Source organism: Capsicum annuum, chromosome 11 (assembly GCF_002878395.1).
Source record: "Capsicum annuum cultivar UCD-10X-F1 chromosome 11, UCD10Xv1.1, whole genome shotgun sequence".
Classification (NCBI taxonomy): Eukaryota; Viridiplantae; Streptophyta; class Magnoliopsida; order Solanales; family Solanaceae; genus Capsicum; species Capsicum annuum.
In genome coordinates this window covers 29,817,218-29,826,245 of record NC_061121.1, presented here as the reverse complement: position 1 = coordinate 29,826,245, position 9,028 = coordinate 29,817,218, and positions in this window count along the sequence as shown.

Below are 9,028 nucleotides of genomic sequence, written 5' to 3'. Positions count from 1 at the left end.
AACCACATATACCCTTTTCTTTTAATCTGCCAATGTCCATCTTCAAGGTCATTTGTGTTTTTTTTTTTACCAAATGTAATTTAATTACATTTAACTAATTCTTCAACGAAACGAACATATGAAATATATGTTACTAATCGTATGAAATGTATTCAACTAATTCTTGAATGAAATAACATAAAAGGGAAAAGGCTCAAATATGCCATCGAATTATCATAAATAGCTCATTTATGCTATCCCTTAAAAGTTTGGCTCGTTTATGCCATTGTTGTTACAAAACAGGTTCATCCATGCCATTACTTGTTAACGATAGTTTTTCAAAAACAGCTTTGCCACGTGTCGTCTTACTAGAGGTCCACATCATTAATTAAAATAAAGAGAAAAGGCTCAAATATGTCATCGAACTATCAGAAGTGGCTCATTTATGTCATCCGTTAAAAATTTAGCTTGTTTATGCCATCACCGTTACAAAATAGGTTCATACATGTCAGTATTTGTTAATGGCGTTTTTCAAAAAAAAAAAAAAGCTTTGCCATGTGTCATCTTACTTGAGGTCCACGTCATTAATTAAAATAAATCAATAAGAATTGATTTATTTTCCCTTACATTTTGTTCATAATAGTCAATGCCTTGAATCTTTGAGGAAGATCACCCATCATAGCATTGAATGAAAAATCCCTGAAGCATAAACATTAATCGACCAAAATGTATGCAACAGAGAATGATTAACTAGTCATTTTGAGGTTTGTAAGGCTTGGCAAAAGAATATTTTAGGCCTCACTTGTTTTTACAGTTATTGGAGCTTGCCTAAGAATATCTCAAAATATATTCAACTATTTAGCTAACTTAATTGGGACAATCACATAATTTTAATTAGTGACAAGGACCTCTAGTAAGATGACGCGTGGCAAAGCTATTTTTGAAAAACCACCTTTAACAAGTAATGGAATGGATGAACCTATTTATAACGACAATGACATAAACGAGATAAACTTTTAATGGATGACATAAATTAGCCATTTCTGATAGTTCGATGACATTTTTGAGATTTTTCTCTTTGTTTTAATTAATGATGTGGACCTCTAGTAAGATGACATGTGGCAAAGTTGTTTTTGAAAAATCACCGTTAACAAGTAATGGCATGGATGGACCTGTTTTGTAACGACAATGGTATAAACGAGTCAAACTTTTAACAGATGACATAAATAAACCATTTCTGATAGTTGGATGACATATTTGAGCCTTTTCATTCATAAGCATACACAATTCCACCAACACAAGTTGCAAAACCAGATTCACATTGCAAAGCAAGGCAATCTTTGCTACTCTCACATGTATTTGTGCATGCTTCCTTCCTCCCTTCTTTATGATTGATGGAATGCGTCTTGCCATCTGCTAAACATACACAAAACCTACCAACACAAGTTCCAAGTCTGCCTACACCTTCACATATCAAGGCATCACAATCATCTCTAATGTGACAATCTCGACCACACATTCTTGCTATCACCACATTTTATGAAATAACCAAAAAGGAGACAACCATAAGTAGAGTCAGCAAAGTCTTGGCCATATTATTGTATGAAAGAATTATTTATGACTTTTCATCTTTTGTGTGGTTTATTTTCCAGAATACTCCAATATATATGATCAAATCTCTTGGGACTAGTAACAAACTAAAGCTTTTGATTGATCAAGGATGGAACTTACAGGAAAATCATTCATCAACGTAACCAAAAAGGAAAATAGAACAGGGAGATTCCAGAGTTCTGTCACAAAATAGCTAAAGAAAAAAAAAGCAACATAAGTCTTATCATAAGCGTAATACATCATTTCCCTCTATTATATATAGACATCTACTCAGGGTCCCAAATGTAATTTGCCAAATTCTCCAATATGTCCTCTACTGTGGCCTTGTTCATAGCAATACTCCGGCCCTCAAAAAGAACCTTGTTCTCAAGGTTCGAGTAGAGAAGCACAAATGTCATGGTTTTTTCATATTCGTTTCTCCCTGTGTTAGCATCCCAACTGAAGTTTTTCCCAGAGGTTTTATCAAGGTCTCTGTGCATTTGATCTACTAACCAATGGACCAATGTTTGCAGCAAGGGGCTGTACCAAAGCATTTTTTGTTCCAGTAACTTCACTTGGCCCTCCAAATATCCTAAAAGTTAATAGCTTTGGCCTAACATGATTTATGGAGATTAAAATAGTTTTGGATAGCAATAAAAAGTTACTCACCTTGCGGACTTCATAACTCATTATGTTATCATGTGCTGCCTTATGGGCACCACCCACTTTGCGTTTAAGCTTACCTTTTGGGACAATGACAACCCAAATATGCTTATTAGCAATATCATTGATATCTCGGATCACCAAATAGACACTTTCTATAACTAGAGGGTAATGATCACATCTATTTTTGCTATCATCAAAGATGGTAGAATAGATACTGAAATCAATAGCTACTAAAATCCTTAGTTCTCTTCCAATGAACTCTATTCTTTCGTCCACATCAGAATGCTCCAGATACTTCATATTATGTACAACCCTTAACATGAAATGTTAGTCCCAACACTATTGTGAATTCACATAAGCTCCAGTAGAAAGTACCATGGAATCTCTCTTAAAGTTTTTGACAAATACTCGTTGATTCTCACACTCACTACCACACTTATATCAGGATCAACTAAATTATGCTTTACAGTGTAAAAATCTATCTCTTCTACCACAAATGCAGAATGAAGTGGCTGGAATCTTGCACTAATAATTGTTGGTTGAAACATAAGCCAATTAATCCAACAAGTACTAGAACTTGCTTTGCTATTAAAAACTTAAGAGTTATCAGTATTGTGACAATAAGAAAGAAATCAAACCCATCAGTTGGAATTAAGGGTAATTTGTTGTTGACAATACTAGATAGCATAAAAGGAGAACTCTTCTCATTAAGTTTTGTTCCATATTCAAGAGTATTCCTGGCTAAATCCAAGAAGAACATACAAGGCAGTACCGATTTAGTTTTCGTAGAAAATAATAAAAGTTCACTTTCAATCATAGATAGGGTCCATCTATCAAGTTCACAAGTATGCACTGTAAAATCTATAACTATGAGTGCCCGTGCTAATGCTGCAGCAATATTGTAACGCCCTGAGAGTACACCCTGGGTGTCACATAGTGCTTACAGTCCTGAGGGACCACAACCTAATCCATGAGCTAGTACCTGTTGTGAGCACTGAATAATAATACTGAAAATATATATGGAAGTTAGGCTGAAAATGCCATAAGGTTCATAACTGAAAATAAATACTGAATATTGATAATAATCCTAAAAATATAACTGAACATCTGTCTAAAGTATTCTAGTTCGAAGCCTCTAACTACTGAATGTAGAGTTAATGGGATAAGTCCCCAACTAACTTCGGCTACTGAACATGCTAAATCTGCTGAAATAAAATAATATCCTCGATGGATGAGGACTCACTAATGAATTTGCTGCTAATATCTTGAGCTGCTAAGTATGATCAAGAATCATGTGTTTGAACCTATGATATGAGACATCATAACGTAAAAAAGAGTATGCGATCAGTATGTGGAATGTACTGGTATGATAAGTGAGGTACGACTAATATGCATGAACAGTAACTGACTGAATGATATGAAGTAACTGAATGAGAGTACATGGAGAACTAAAACTACTGTAAACACTGAGTATGCAATACTGTGCATATGCATATATATATATATATATATTGTATCTAAGATCATATTGAAACTGAACGCTGAGTTCTGATGCTAAATAATTGATAACTGAGAAATCTGATAACTAGTTAGCCATGGTCCTGTAGAACCGGATTGAGTTCTATACTGAAGACTGAGACTTAAACTGAAACTGTGGGAGTGTTCATCTAACCGACATACCCCAATATAAATTGATTGGGGTCCACCTATGACCCTAGTTGGAAGGGTGTCAGTATCGTACGATGGGTATAAACATCTGGTTATGTGGATCTACTAAAGTATTATTCCGAAGGACTAAGGGCCACCCTTTACTGGCAGGTTCCCTAACGAGATATGTGTCAACCCTCAACTAGCAAGTTAATATCTCAACCTATGCTAGCCACGTAATTCTGGAATGTAGAGATTTCTACTCAGGGTCATTCCTTCACCTGACAAGTGAGCCCCCATCTCTAGGTTTGCTCGGTGCTAAATTCTACTCCCAACTGAAAGGACACTAGAACTAATCATTACTGGGATGACTTAATCAAACTCACGTTGATCGTGAAGGTTGACTGAATGCTACTATCGTGACATTACTAAGACTATCCCAAGACTTCTGTAATATGAGTAAACAACTAGATTTTGGGTATTAAGTACCTCCATGACTCGATAGTATCAATAATAAAACATAACAAATCTTGAAAGCATGGCAATAGTCAATTATTCATAATTCATTCATTGAGACATTTTGTCAAACACTTAGAGGTTATGAACTTGCATATGAATGAGAACATATGATAACATGTCATGATTACACTATTCAATTCACATAGACATTCTATCACACTTGGGGAGCATGGTTCTTGAACATGAGGAAAATAACATGGAATTATCATGGTTACAATTTTCATTCACAAATCATGAGTTATGACATGAGGAATACATAAATTAACATACATACTAGTTTATTTACTTGAAATTCATAGTCGTCTAGGTTTAAAACCCATAAAGTCATCACATACATGAACACATTCCATTTATGAACATAATTCATAATTTAAAACTTGAGAAAGGGTTCTTGAACTCCAAGAGTGGAAGAAAACCCAAGGATGAACAACTAACATACCTAAATAGTTGAGTTATTGAGGTTTATTGGTGGATTCCTTGAGAATTGAGCTTGATTCTTGAAGGCTAGGTTTTTCTACTTTGAGAGAGTATGATCTTGATTTGAGAGGAAATGAGTAAAGAATGATCTAATTAGCTTATTAGGGGTTAATTAACATGTTTTGAACTGATCTGGGTTATGGAAAAAGACCCAAATGTCACTGAAATAAATTATATTTTCATCATTAAAAATCTCGATTTTGGCCATCACCGCAATGCGGTGCCATCGCGGTGAGCCACTGGATTTTGTCGGCTAGTATAGTCGGACGAGTGTGAAAATGCACTTTGGCACGACGCGGAGGTATCGTGGAGCCTCACCAGAAAGTAACAATTGCAAAATGACACTCTAGCGTGACGCACCGCTTATCGCGGTGACACACTAGAAAATGCCAATTGGGAACTAAAACTTCAACGTGATATGGTACTATCATGGTGATTCACTAGAAATTGATGAATGCTATTTGGCCTGTCACTACGATGCTGTACTGCTCAATTTGACATACTGTTTCACTAAAAGAGCCACAACTTCTCACCTGGATATCAAATTTGGGAAAATTTTTTATCGTTGGAAAGATAATTAAATTTCCTACCATCTGGTGGGTCTTAAACTAGGAAATTCTAAGTGTATTAAAAATTTCTACATAGAAACTCTTGTACACTAAGAGCTAACTGAGTTAGGAAAGTGCAGGGTATTATAAATATCATATGAAATAAGTACAATGAGGAAACTTCTATTGAGGTTCAACCAACCATGGTGGACATACATGACAACTACAATATCGTGAAGTAGTAGAGCTAAAAAAATACCAAATCAGGTTACCTGCATATTAGTGCACCAAATCGTAACCAGCTCCTCAAACATGGGAACGAGCTTCATTACTATGTCAGATTTACTTACCCTATTATAGAATCTATCTTGGAAATATGTGATCCTTTAAATTTGTAATACCCCAAGTCTGTACCCCAGATGCTACACGGTGCTCATGATCCTGAAGGACCACAAGCTAACCCATGATTGGTACCTGCTGTAATAACTGAATAATAATATTGTTGTATGCAGAAATTAGGAGGAAAACATGCCATAAGGTTCAATACTGTAATAAAACTGAATACGGTATAGCAAATACCAAATCTGATACATCTGTCTGAAAATACTCTAGTCTAAAAAAAAAGCCTCTAAACTGTCTGAGATATGGAGTTGATGGGACAAGTCCCCAACTAACTCTGAACTACTAAAATAATCATTATGTCCTCGAACTAAGAGGACTCACCACTAACTCTATCAACTAAATATCTGAACTGCTACGTATGATCGGGAGCCAGCGCGTCTGAACCTATGATATAAAATATCATAGTGCAAAGAAAGGTATGTGTCAGTACTTTGAATGCGCTGGTATGCAAAGTGAGGTAGGCTTAAATGCATGGGTATATATGCATTAACAATACTGACTGAATAATATGAATACGTATACTGTAACTGAGATCGTGATAACACTGGATACTGAGTTCTGAATTATTGATTTAGTAATATCTGAGTTTACTGATACTGTGTAACTGATAACTAAGTGACTGTATTTGATAGTGTTGATCATATGGAACTATACTGAGTTTCATATTGAACTGAGTGACTGTATATGACAATCCTGAATCTGTAGAACTAAACTAAGTTTTATTCTGAGACTGGAATTGAAATTGAGACTGTGGGAGGTAATCATCTAATCGATATGCCCCTTTTTGAATAGATTGGAGTCCAACCTGTAACCCCAGTTGGAAGGGTGTCAGTACCGTGCTACGGGTAAAGAGAACTGTGAGTTAACCCTCTCTGATAGGAAGCTCTTTCATCAACCCTCACTGGCAGGAAAACTCATATGAGATGTATCAACCCTAGTCTGGCAGGAAGATATCTCAACCTACACTGGCTACGTAGTTCTGTAACGCAGGGATTGCTACTAAGGGTCAAATCCTTTACTGGCAGGAATGCCCCCATCCCTGGGTTAACTTGGTGCTGAATCCTACTCCCAACTGACTAGACACTAAACTGATTTCCTAGTTCATAGTAGGCTTGACTGAACTGTTACTGATAATACTGTCTAACTAAATTGAACTGAGTTTACTGAGTTTCATTGACTGACAAAACACTACTAAAATCTATTAACTGGCTGAATTTACTGAGGCTTGAACTAAATACTAAACTGGACTAAACTGATACAGAGTCTACTAAGTTTGTCCTGAGTTTTGTAACTGACCGAGAGTACTACTGATTGTGACATGACTGATACTATCCTGAGACTGACCATGGCTCTAGGTAATCAGCTAAATTGTAGGGTATTAAACACCCCAATACTCGATAACATAAATTATACGACATGTCACAATCTTGAAACATGATAAATAATTACTTGATCATCATTCATTCATTGGGACATACTAGCAAACACTTGCATGACATGAACTTGAATACATGCCAACATGATATAATTTCATTATTTAATTCTCATAAATAACTCATCAAACACTTAGAACGCATTGTATATGCACATAGTACTAATCAACACATGAGCATCACAATTTCAAGGATTTAACATGAATTCACATGATATTACATACATAATAGTTGTTTTTACATAAATTTTGCACTTAATCATGGAATAGAAATTCAATCAACGTTATAATCATAAATAACTTGAATCCAAATCATGAAAAGCATGAATCAAGCTACTTGAAGTTTAAAAGAGTTTCTTGGACTCCAAGGGTGGAACGAACCCTTGGATGAACACTTGACATACCTTGGTTTCTAAATTCTTGAAGAAAAATGGTAAAACCTTGAGCCTTGGCTTTGAAATTAAATCACCTAGTGTTCTTGTTCTTGAGAAATTTGAGAGAAAGTAAGTATATTTTACTCAATAAGGGCTGAATCTCGTGTTTTAGGGATGAATAAGGGTGGGAAAAAGACCCTAATACCCCTGAGGATGCGAATTTTTAATAACTAAAAACCGGACTATCGACGCGCAGGACGATGCACCGCATCATTGGCATCGACGTAATAGCCAACGCGCCGCATCGAGTCCGCATCGGTTCACTGGAAATTGCCACTGGGAGCCAAAAAAATATTGATCAGCATGATGGACGACGTTCCGCATTGAGATCGCATTTATACATTATTTTGGATTTCCAAACATGGTTCAAACTAGGTCCGAAAAATACGGAACTCATCCGAGAACACCTACTAACATTTCTGATCATGAATCAACCTAAAGATTGACATTTTAAGGTCATAAGAGTAGTGAAATAGAGTTTCCAACTTACGAAGGCCAAAATAGTACTAAGTCTGAATACTTATAGCTAGAATTTTCTCTGTCCGGGACCCCTTAGCAAGCTTAAAAGACTGAGTTGAGCTTAGGATGTTGAGGAATCTTATAATATCTCCCCCTTGGAAATATTCGTCCTCGAATGAGATTGATTAAATTGAGAATACTGATAGACTGGACGTAGACACTGAACATGCACAACTAAAACATGATTTTGTAACTGAAATTATTGGTATACTGAATTATTATACTGAATATGAATATCTGATGCATGAGTACATAGCTGAACATGATTTATGAATGCATGACTGAGTATGCAACGTTAATTGATACCAAGTTGGTAGCTATATCCGAATATAAAGCTGAGTAAATTTAAAGGAAAACCATTACCTTGGGTTGAATCTGAGCTTGCGGAGAAGAGGTGAGGATACTTGGTCCGCATGTATGCTTCTGCTTCCCAAGTAGCTCCCTCCACGGACTGATTCTGCCAAAGTACTTTGACTAGAGGGACTTCTTTCTTAAGTAAGGAGACATGGAACACTGGATATACTGAAGCTAAGTCTGAAGGAAACTCAAGCTCATAAGCTACCTTTTTTAAACGGCGACATATCGAGGACTGAGTTTCCCCTTCTTGCCAAACCTCTTCACTCCTTTTATAGGAGAGATTTTCAAATACATAAAATCACTAATCTCGAACTCAAAATCCTTTTTGCATACATCTGTGTACGATTTCTGTCAGCTCTGAGCTGTCTTAAGCCTTTCCCTGATCAACTAAACTTTCTCTAAGGTATGAAATACCAAGTCAGGCCCTACCACTGTGGCCTCACCCACTTCAAACCAAC